Source organism: Lactuca sativa, chromosome 3, assembly GCF_002870075.4.
Source record: "Lactuca sativa cultivar Salinas chromosome 3, Lsat_Salinas_v11, whole genome shotgun sequence".
NCBI classification, from domain to species: Eukaryota; Viridiplantae; Streptophyta; class Magnoliopsida; order Asterales; family Asteraceae; genus Lactuca; species Lactuca sativa.
This window is the reverse complement of record NC_056625.2, coordinates 140,611,430-140,622,951: the sequence shown is the minus strand read 5'-3', so window position 1 is coordinate 140,622,951 and position 11,522 is coordinate 140,611,430. Positions and strand designations below refer to the sequence as shown.

Sequence of the window (11,522 nt, the reverse complement as noted above, 5' to 3'; positions counted from 1 at the left end):
GACTTTGAATTGACCAGAATTTGACGGTTGTCACAGTCCGAGCCTGATCCCTCGTCGACATTAGAACTACCATATGGTCTAACACGTAGCGTCACTATACTCGGTAATATACCATCACTAACATCACAATACTCATCAAAACTCGAGGGATCTCACACACTACAAGTTCCCTGGTCTTATCTCACCCTTCCTTGATTCGAGTACGAATCCTCTGCTTTCAGTAGTATGGGACCATACTACCTTCCACATATATCCCTACTTTCCTCAAGAACTGCCTTGACTCCACCAAGTCCCTTCTAATAATATTGTTCTTTGCTACTCTCATCCTAGGCTTGCCCTAGGGTAATCACTAACTCACTCTCCGCCATCAGCTGCATATGAAGTCCCTGTCTTCTTCCCCTAACTAGCTCGCGAATACTATTACATATTACTCAGACTAGATAATTATTCGAATGAAAGATCCTAATCTACAATGGTTGGACTCAAACAAGAGCTGCGAAATAGAGCTAGACCTAACTTTCTGAAATTATTTAGTCATGGCAATATGTAACTTAACATATTCGTTTACTAGTTAGTGAAAGACAACTAGAACTTCTAAAAGCAAAAAGAAAACAACATTTGGGCATTGAGTACACATAATCAAGCATATACTACTCAGGCTATCACCCTGACTAATCTGTACTAGAAAGCAGTTCTCATAAAGCTAAAACACATATAACAGGCACATAAGGCATCCTTCCTAGATCCTTAGTCCTAATCTAGCATGCTGTTCTAATAAAGCTGATAATCATATCATAGCATAAAATTGTATGGGTAATTTGAGAGTACTTACTTGAGCTCGGCTGATTGCATGCACCACACCTTTTTTCTCTTTTCAAAGTTCTTTTCTTTCTAAAAATTCTTTTCGCTTTTCTAAAACTCTTTTCTTTTAAAAAATTTATACCACTTCCTTAGTTTGAGTTCAGACACACCCAAAAGTGTGTCTGAATCCCTCAAACCAAGACTCTGATACCAACTTGAAACATCCTAAATATACAAGCCAAAAATTTCATTTTAATTTAATGATAAAAAGCATAATCATCATACGTCATAGAAAAATCATAAACAATGTATCTCAGAATACTATAACAACTGTCATGTATATCAGAGTATAAACATCCCAGACTGAACAAATGGCGTGTGCACTGCAACCTTCCCGAGCTCCTTTTTTGAAACCTGAAGTACTTGAAACCAAAACTGAAACTGTAAGCACGAAGCTTAGTGAGCTCCCCCAAACTACCACATACCATACATAGCACATATAACAAATAACATAACTCTAGGTCTCTTCCCAACTGCATCGGGACAAATCCCGACATTGGGCTCTTGTCCGACATCGGGCTCACCCCGGCATCGGGCTTACCCCGTCACATACTCAACATAACATATATATCATAAACACATAACATAATCATGTAAACTGCATCGGGCTTGCCCCGACATCGGACCGAAGTCCGGAATATATAACACATAAACTAGCATACATCGGGCTTGCCCCAAATACATAATACATGGCATAATGACTAACATACATTGGGCTTGCCCCGATATCGGGCTTACCCCGGAACACATAACATATAACATAATCACATATACTGCATCGGGCTTGCCCGACATCGGACCAAGGTTCGGAACATATAACACATAACACATAAACATGCATGAATCACAAAGACATCAAGCATACATAGCTACTTCTCGGGACCGCCCCAACATCGGACTGAAGTCCGAAAACATATAAACTGCATCGGGCTTACCCCAGCATCGGGCTCACCCCGACATAGTCTACTACTTAATCGGGTCGGCATTGGTGCCTTAGACCCGTTCCTACTGGAGGAAAAACTCACCTCACACTACTGAAGTCCCTCTGACCAAACCATAGCTACTGGATGACAGATTCCCAGTATGTCAATATCAAAATAACACCCAATTAATAATTGGGTTCCAACTCATAACCATAAGTCAATACTTGGGGTAAAAGACTACTTTACCCCTATCTTAGCTTGGCTAAAGCCCAAGGCCCAATCCAAAGGCCCAAAAGTCTAATAATGGACCAAAGCCCAACTGTGGCCAAAATTTCTAAATTGGGCCCAACCTCTACATGGTCTTGCCTTAAGGCCCAATCAATCATTCTTGGTCCAACACTTGACATTCTCATAGTCCAAAATCTTATAATCATCAAGGCCCCGACTATGGCCCATCGATGGCCCGATTTTCCAAATTGGGCCCAAACTCCTTACGTGGGCCTTATCCTAAGTCTATTAGATTATTCTAGTACATTTGCTTGCTCTTGGATGGTCCATTATTATCCCAATCACCAAGGCCCAATAGGAAGGCCCAACTCAAAGTCCAAGTGAAATTAGGGTTAAGTGTTTCTCACTTAACCCATTAAGGAATTAATCCATTAAGTCCTTTACTCTACTAGATAAATGATATGGAATAATTTGGTCTTAATACACAATCCAATCCCAATGGCCCAATGTGGGTCCCAATAAGTCCAAGGCCCAAATACTCACAATTAGGGTTTTCTAAACCCTAATTAGGGTTTTCCATCCAAACATGGCCCAATAGGCCCAAAACTAATCTTTAAGCCCATTAAAGTTTCATTAGTTCATTTAGGGTTTTACTTGTGGGGCACCACCCACTACCACCTCGGGTAGTAGTGGTCAACGGCGGCTCACGGCGGCGACCACCACCTTACGGTGTTGGTTATGGTTCTTTTCATTACATCTTTTACTAATTACAATTACAAGCTTTTAATCCATAAACAAACACACACTAACTACTCTAACACACACACACACATCCACCCTAGTGGTGGCCGGCGGTGGCTCGTGGCAGTGGATTTCTTGATCTATCCAGCCAACAAACCCAATCATACATCAATGAAATAACACACACCCACCCCTAAGCTCGGAAAAGTAACACAACCACCACCTGGTACCGCTTGGCGGTAACAACGATAGTCTTGGGGTGGCAGTGACGTTTGGCAGCAGCTCCCGGCGACAACCACCATGGTTGGATTCCATGGTGGTCTTCATGCGTTGCTAGCCACCCTTTCACCCACACACTTCCATGGTGACGACGGAACATGCACAAAAATCACATCCTTTGCTAAAAAATAGAAATACACGTCAAATACACACATCACTGCCATCCTTTGATGGTTTGCGGTGACTAGAAGAATATCAACAAAAAGGTGATAGCTATCGGGGCGGAGATGACGACAATCATGAGAGAAATGGCAGAGGAATGAGAGAGAGAAAGGTTGTCATTACTGGAGAAGATAGAGATGCGATGACCCCGACGTCGGCCTCGTCTCCAGCAATCGCCGACAGCAAACAACAGCAACAGACTCCGGCGTTATTCTGTTCGTTCACAGCCCATGCTCCGGTCTCAGTGGTCCTCCAAGCCACACACGGTGTCCCGATGGTAAGCGGCGACTCGATCAGATCGGAAAAACGAGGAGAAGGGGGGGGGGAAGGGGCGACCGACTTCACACATGGCGGCTGAACCTTGCGTTAGGGCTAGGGTTCTCATATAGCTTATATACCCGTTGCTATTCCAACTTATTTCCAGGATGACCATTATGGTCCCTCATTCTCATTCTTCTTTTAAACTAAGTCCCTGATTTAACTTTTCTACCCTCACTCCTGAAATCATTTACAATTTAGGTATGAATTTTTCCCAAACAACCCTCGGTTCTCAAAATCGTTTCATAACAAGTCCAAGGCTTACCAAATAGAACCCTCGGTTCCCAAACAACCCCGTCTTCTAAAAACCTTTACAAAATAGATCCCCAGAACTTACACTTTTAACCCACAACCTCTAAATTTATAACTTTTAAATCCCCAGAACTAACGCCTTGCTAAATTATTCCACATTCAGGGCTACTATTTATATTAATTTTATCTATTTATATATTAAATAAATAGGGTGTTACAATCTTATATTTTGGTTTATAATCGATTTAGTCATTTATATGTTTTTTATTTAATTAAGTCTCAAAATCTGGCAATTGTTTGTATTTTGATCATTTTATCCGGTAAACCTGTCACCGACATAATATGATGATTTTTTTCACAAATATGATCAATATATAAAGATTTTATTTTTTATTTTTCAACATTATCTTATTTCTTAGTATATTTTTTTTGTCTAATGGATTGTATTATCTTATATTAATATTATGGTATTTTTTTTAAGTTATGAAAAAAAATCTTTTAAAAATAATCATTTTTATAATATTATCTTACATTAATCTTAGATATTTTATTTCTACTATATAAGATAGTTTTCTACTTCGTAAAATCATGATCGTAAGATCCCATATAGGTTGTTAATAATGTAAGATCCTAACAAAACATATTCTAGAACACCAAAAATATATTTATGTCTCTCAGTTCATCATTCAGTTAACAATAAATCCTTTAAAACATGAAATATACATCTCTAATAAGATCATTTTACCTAGGTGATCATACAATCATATGATAAGGATTGTGTTTTAACAACCTTGATATCATTTGTCTAACAAGGTTTTTTATCTTTTCTAAAGATAGCTTTTTGTAATTTTTAGATTCTTATGTTCATTTTAAAGAGAATATTGTATGATAATAACAAAGAAATACAATAAAGTAATAGTAAGATAATACTTTGTGCCACATATAAAACATTATATTAAGATACCAAGATAATATTATAAAAAATTTAAGTTAATTTACTTTAGAAAAAAACTTATATTTTGATCATATTTGTGAAAAGTACTCATATTCTGTTGCTGACTAGCAGGTAAAATAATCAAAATGCAAACAATTACTAATATTGGGAATTAACTGAATAAAAAAAAATATAATTACTAAATTGATTATGAGGCCAAAATATAAAGACTTTCTTGAAGATTTCATTTTTTGTTACTAAGTTATAGTTTTTAATAATAAAAAATAAAAAGGGGTCTACTTACCCTCAAACCCCACCAACCCCTTCTGCATTTTTCTCTCTTTAGCCCCTTTCATTGTGAACATCATCGCCGACAATATCACCATTGATCTCCCTTCACCATCGGCACACTCCTTCACTATTGTTATGAGCTTCATATCCAATGAGTTTTAAGAAGCCTAAATCATGCTCTAGAAATGATTTTGTGGGAGTCTTCATGTGTCATTCTAATATTGCCAACATCGAAAGGATCAAAGAACAAAAAAACACTCTTTCCTAATAACATAATCCATAGAATAAACAAACATAACAACGGATAAAACAACACATTCAAATACATAAAGCTTTATGAAAATAAGAGAGATCACCACATAAAAAACGTATGTAAACTAAGAGGATCATATGAGGTTAAAAGTTGTATGATTCAGTTAAAAACTCAAAATAATTAGTTAAAATAAAGTTAGATGCATACTGCTAAGCAAGATAGGAGACAGTGATCATAAACTCATGCTACAACCACTTCCTAATCGGAACACACATCTTCAAGATACAATCTTTTCCTAACTTTGGACACACTTCTTCTATATTAAGGTGTAGCTAGGCCATAGATTGACCTATGATAAATTGCATGAAGTAATTCATCAACAATGGCGGAATGAGAAGACTTAGTAATTGCAATTCTAAAAAATATGTAGGCAATATAGGAAACAGTTTGGGCCCCTAGGATTAAAACCACCTCCTCTTAGGACCCATCACCACTACCACCAATATCAATTGGGATATCTTCATGTTCCAATCTTAAAAGGAGTTCCTTCAAATTGCTTGCTATGTAATGAAATGGGGTTTATCTACAACTCATGTAGGAGATGATATTAGGGTTTTTCTTAAATCTTCTAAATGATACTTTTTTAACTTCTATCTATTTATATCTAACATAAGTTCTTCAATCCTTCCTGTCGGTACCAGGATTAATTTCCTTGATTTTGTGATCGTTTACTACATAATCATCCACAAGGTTAGGAATCTTTAATCTGTACTCTATCCTCCTATACGACTTCTGTATATCTCTCTTTTTTTATAACATCTTTTGGTTTTTCTTTACTCTCCATTCTCCTGTTTCTTCTCTTTATTAAATTGGATGCATATTGGATTTACTTTTTCATATGTCTATTTAACATATGGATGAAAGTATTGTTCGATGTATTCATCTTCTTCTTTCATCCATTGCTGTTTTAATTGATGTGTATGTATATGTATCTTTTACAAATAATTTAAAGTATAATGTTATAATAAACTAATCAATTAAACTATATATTCTTTTTTAATTATTTCAATGTTACTGTAAGCTTCGATTCACTAAAACTATGATTTTAGTTCAAGTTATTATAAATATGTTACTGTAAATTAAGAATTCACAAAAATATACTTTAGATTTATCAATTCAAGTTATTAAGTACCAAGAAACATTCTTTTGTTATTATTATTATTATCAATTCTTAGTTTTATATTTATCTTTTACCAAATACTTTTATGTTTAACATAACCAAAATTTCAAATATAGTGTTACGACATCATGAAATAACAAAAAATAGATTTTGTAAAATGCATATTTTAAGCTTATTTAAGTATTTTCCCCTTCATGCCATTCATTAAATGTATAAATACATAAAAGGGAACTCTTGAAGATTGAATGTAAATATGTTGGTTTATATATTTATTAACAATTAACACCTTGATTTTATTAAAGAAGTGTTAATGGAGCAATATATTCAATAATTTTTATTTTTTTAAAATAAAAAAACACATCAAAGAGTTCAATGTTCATACTAAAAACAAATGTATGCCAGAAAACTTAATTTATTCAAGGACTAATATTATAAAAGTCCTAAATTTTCAACGCGTAATTGGAAAAAAACCTAATATTTTTTTTATTATTGCTATAGCCATAACTTTCTCTTAGAATTATCAAATCTAGTCCACTTAACGAGTTTTATGGATAACTTGGTTAACATTTTTACAAAATCAGTCCTAAAAAGTTCAAATTTGGTCCCTGGGGTTTGCAAAAAATTACACCACATTGTTTTTTAACTTTATTTTTCGTTTTTTGTATGCTTTATTTATTTTCGTTTTTTTATAAATATATGTACATTTTTTATTTTCTTTTTATATATATACTTTATTTATTTTCATTTTTTTCAACAATTTTTTTAACTTTATTTTTCAACAATTTTTTTAAACCTTTTTACCTTTTTTTTCTATTTTTTAGTGTATATATAGAGTATATTAGAGTTTTTTTAATAGGGTTTTTCATATTTCTTTTCGTATTATATTTTATTTTTTTTCATCTTTTTATTTTTTTCTTATTTGTTTTCCAATTATTTGTTTTTTTTGTTTTTTTTATCTTTTTATTGACCTTTTTCAAAAAATATAAAATGTATTAATATATTAGAGTATATTACAATTTTGATAATTTATAGTTGTTGTAATTTTTTTATTTTTATTCAAGTAAATAAAGTAGTTATGTTTATATTTGTAATTTCGGTCCAAATTATTCTCTTTTTATTCTTTTTTTTCTTTAGTGCTATTATATTTATGTTATGAAAAAATGAAAATTAAAAAAAATTAGTTGTTTGCTAAGAATTAGTGTTTCAATGTGTTATATAACTTGCAAATTAAATCATATTTCTATATATGATATCAATAGATTAAATTCAAGATAATATTTTTCAATTTGATAATAGACTAAAAAAAATAAAAAATAATAATAATAGTCGGTATTCATAAAAAAAAAACTTGTTATAGTAATTTATATTGAATTCAAGTTCGTTTACTTGAATCAAAGTAAATAAAAACATTAGAAAAACCATAAATAACTAAAATAGGAAAAAAAATAGAAAACAAAAATTGTAATATGAAAAAACCTTAGAAAAACCATAAATAACAAAAAATATAAAAAAATAAAAATATATACATATGAAAAAAAATAAAATATAATACGAAAAGAAATATGAAAAAACCTAAAATAACTCTAATATACTCTATATATACACTAAAAAATAGAAAACAAAAAGTAAAAAGGTTAAAAAAATTGTTGAAAAATAAAGTTAAAAAATAAAAATAAATAAAGTATATATAAAAAGAAAATAAAAATGTACATATATTTATAAAAAAAACCGAAAATAAATAAAGTATACAAAAAACGAAAAATAAAGTTAAAAATCCAAGTGGTGTAATTTTTTCAAACCTCAGGGACTAAATTTGAACTTTTTAGGACTAATTTTGCAAAAAAGTTAACCAACTTAACCATGAAACTCGTTAAGTGGGCTAGAGTGATAATTCTGCGAGAAAGTTGTAGCCACAACAATAATAAAAAAAAAATATCAGGATTTTTTCCAATTACGCGTTAAAAATTTAGGGTTTTTATAATACTAGTCCTTTATTCAAAAGTAGAATGCTATATACATACTATTTCCAATGTCGGAACAACTATCGGGGACCAAAGATGCAAATCAGTTTATTAATTGAGGAATGTTCCCTTTAATGCTTAAAAAAAATAGAAGTACATATATTTAAAAATTTAAATTTCTAAATGACTTTTTTAATTGTTTAATATATAGATTTACTTACCTATCTTTGAGGTGGCTCACCACTAAAAAAGACCATGGCAGCTCCAGTAAGTGAGATAGTAATCAAGGCTCAACAAGATCTATTCCAGCCCACAAAAGCCACCCTTTTTGAAAATCAAAAGGATTCTTCCGATTTGGAAAATTAATTTTATGAAATGTCAATAAGTTTGTAACAAAAAAAAAAACAGTATGTTTTCAGTTACGAGTTATGACTTATGACTGATAAAGTGATAATTAATTAATTACAATAGCTATACAAGTATTTTTGTCCACTTCTGTTGGTGACACTATAAAGTGTTGCAAGTAAAATAGCTATTGTGAAGCTGAAAAACATAAACAAACAAGACAACTTAATCTATTAATAATAAGTTAATTCAACAATGTAATAGTAAAATAAAATTAAAAAGTCATACACCTGAGCAAAAAAGATTATTTATGCCTTCTCATCAACACTTCATTCTCCGATTTGAATACCAAGATATGGAAGAGCTGTAGCCTCTACAAGCCCTGACAAAACAAAACTGCATAAAGGCATACAATCAAATCATGTAAAATCTACTTAAAAAGGGAAGAAGATCATATAATATACAATTTTACACTCAAAAGCTTCCCTCACACTCAAAAGTCTGCATAAGATCTTGTCAAAGGTATTGCTTCAATGATCAACCAAAAGTACACACATATTAGAAACACAAATAATCAGCCATATTCGCAGAAATCCTTCACCTTTATTCAACCAAAACAAATAGCCAAACTATCTCTCGTATCTCTTTTGTTTTTCTGCTTCGTGAACTGCCAAGAAACACCCCACAAGTTGTTATTTTTTTTTTCTATAAAATTAAGGAGGCAGCAGCCTCTTTGCTGTTGATCGAAGCAAGCCAAACACCATTGTAGATGGCTGTTCTCGGTGAGCATTACATACACACCTTCTTTCTTCGTCACTTTCAGTCGAAAAAACCTCCACCAACATTTCTTCTCCTTCGCACCACACTAACAGGAGTAGAAGAAGAGCAGCCTCAGTGTTTCGTCCTTACCCCATCTGTTTACTACTGCTGACGAAGAGAGCAACCATAAGGAGGTCGCAGTATTTCGACTTCTCCCTATTTGCGATAGATTACCACCACCGACCCACTTCCTACCTTCAATTGTATTTCTTCTTCTCGGACCAACTGAGGACCAAAGACCTTTCCCCCCTCTCTCTCTCGAAGCCCACCTTCCCCCATCCTCCTTCACATCTTACTGCAAGAGCAAAAAAGAAGTAGGCTCCCTGCTTCTTCCCTTTTCTGCAGACAATTTGAACATCAGAGGTGCTCACATCCTCAAACCTTCACCCACCAAGAATCGACAACAACTTCATTCTTCGTTCTTCTCCTTCCTTCGGTCCAGTGAAACCCCAGAGATCCTCCCCCTGCTTCTTTTACCGATCGAAGGCCATCGGAACCCTTTCTTCGATCGGTTGTTTCTTTTTCTCAAATTGAAGAAAACGGAGACCTGACCCCTTTTCCCCCAATTTCAATTTTTGGTCTAATCGACCAATTCAGCCCCTACACTTTATGAATTTGACCAAAACAGACCCTTATGGAAATTATTAACAAAATAAGCTCAAATCTCAAACATTGATTCTTTTAAACCATGTTAGCCCCTCCTTTGGAATTAGATTACAAAATCATTTTTTACTTTGTTTTATATGTTTTCTAACAATATCATTTTTTACAACTTTAATTTTATGTCGTTTTACATGTGCTTTCACATGTAAATGCTTGCTCTTAGAATAATATTCCTTTTTTAAAATTTAATATTATGGTTAATGGAATATAAATGGGATTCTTACATAGTTGTTAATTACAATCTTTAATTACAATCTTTATATGATGTAATAACAATATTTCAATAGTATATTTACTTTTATATATCACTATTTTCAACATATTTCATTATAAACTTTCAAACATAACTTACACATTCCTAAACGTTAGATTTTTTTTATTATTTAATATGTATACTTTTTTTGAAATATTATATTAATTGTATAAAAATAAGAACATGGATATATGTGAAACTAATGTGCCATAGTATAAAGTTTAATAAAAATATTTCAATTACATATTATGTACTAGCAAATTGTAGGTTTATATGTTATTTCTTTGTAATATAATCATAATTTGTCAATATGTCAAAAAAATTACATTTTACCCCTTTGTTCAACATATACATATTATATATGAATTACTTATTGTGTACTGTTAGACATGTTATTTTATTAACTAAATCGAGTTATCTGTTAATGTTGTAGACATACAATGCATTCAATTTCTTCTAAAAAGACTAGAAAATTAAATAGTTTCCTCATAGATAATACAAATAATATTAAATTGGATACCACATCAACACATCTATCCGCAACAACTAAAACCGTTGATACTTAGGCAATTTTTTTGTCCGCTGCAAATAAATATTGCTCGACACTGGTTATCGATGCTTACAAAGGTATATTTATTTCTTCAATTTTATTATAAAAAACATATTTTTTACCTCCTTATACATTTTATAGCCTATCCTATTGTAACGACCCAATTTTCACGTCCAAAATTTCATTTTTGATGAAGTGATTTGCAAAACATTTGTAACAAAATATCATCCGATCATATCATTTAATAAAAACATGTCTCGTATCTGAAAACCGAATCGTAAAAACATAATCATGTCAGAGTACAAATCCCAGAATAACTCATAGTGCGGAAAACAAAGAGTGTGTGTATGATGTGCCGCTACCGCGCCGGCTCCTTCCCCTTTGCTGAAGAGGTACCTGAAACCAAAACTGAAAACTGTAAGCACGAAGCTTAGTGAGTTCCCCCATCGTGCCACATACCATACAATCACGTAGCATACATACTGCCAGGCAATTCTGGGGTGCCCGAC

The 11,522-nt window shown here is 32.6% G+C and overlaps 2 long non-coding RNA genes across 2 annotated transcripts; one reads left to right on the top strand and one right to left on the bottom strand.

Moving 5' to 3' along the window:
• The first annotated feature begins 5,795 nt into the window (after positions 1-5,795).
• LOC122196901 (uncharacterized) lies at positions 5,796-9,109 on the top strand. The gene is made up of 2 exons (XR_006189376.2): positions 5,796-5,992; positions 8,595-9,109. It is a non-coding gene; the product is annotated as an uncharacterized LOC122196901 (long non-coding RNA).
• Positions 8,824-10,414, bottom strand: LOC122196900 (uncharacterized). The gene is made up of 2 exons (XR_006189375.2): positions 9,019-10,414; positions 8,824-8,926 (listed from the first exon to the last, which is right to left on the bottom strand). It is a non-coding gene; the product is annotated as an uncharacterized LOC122196900 (long non-coding RNA).
• Positions 10,415-11,522: the final 1,108 nt, after the last annotated feature.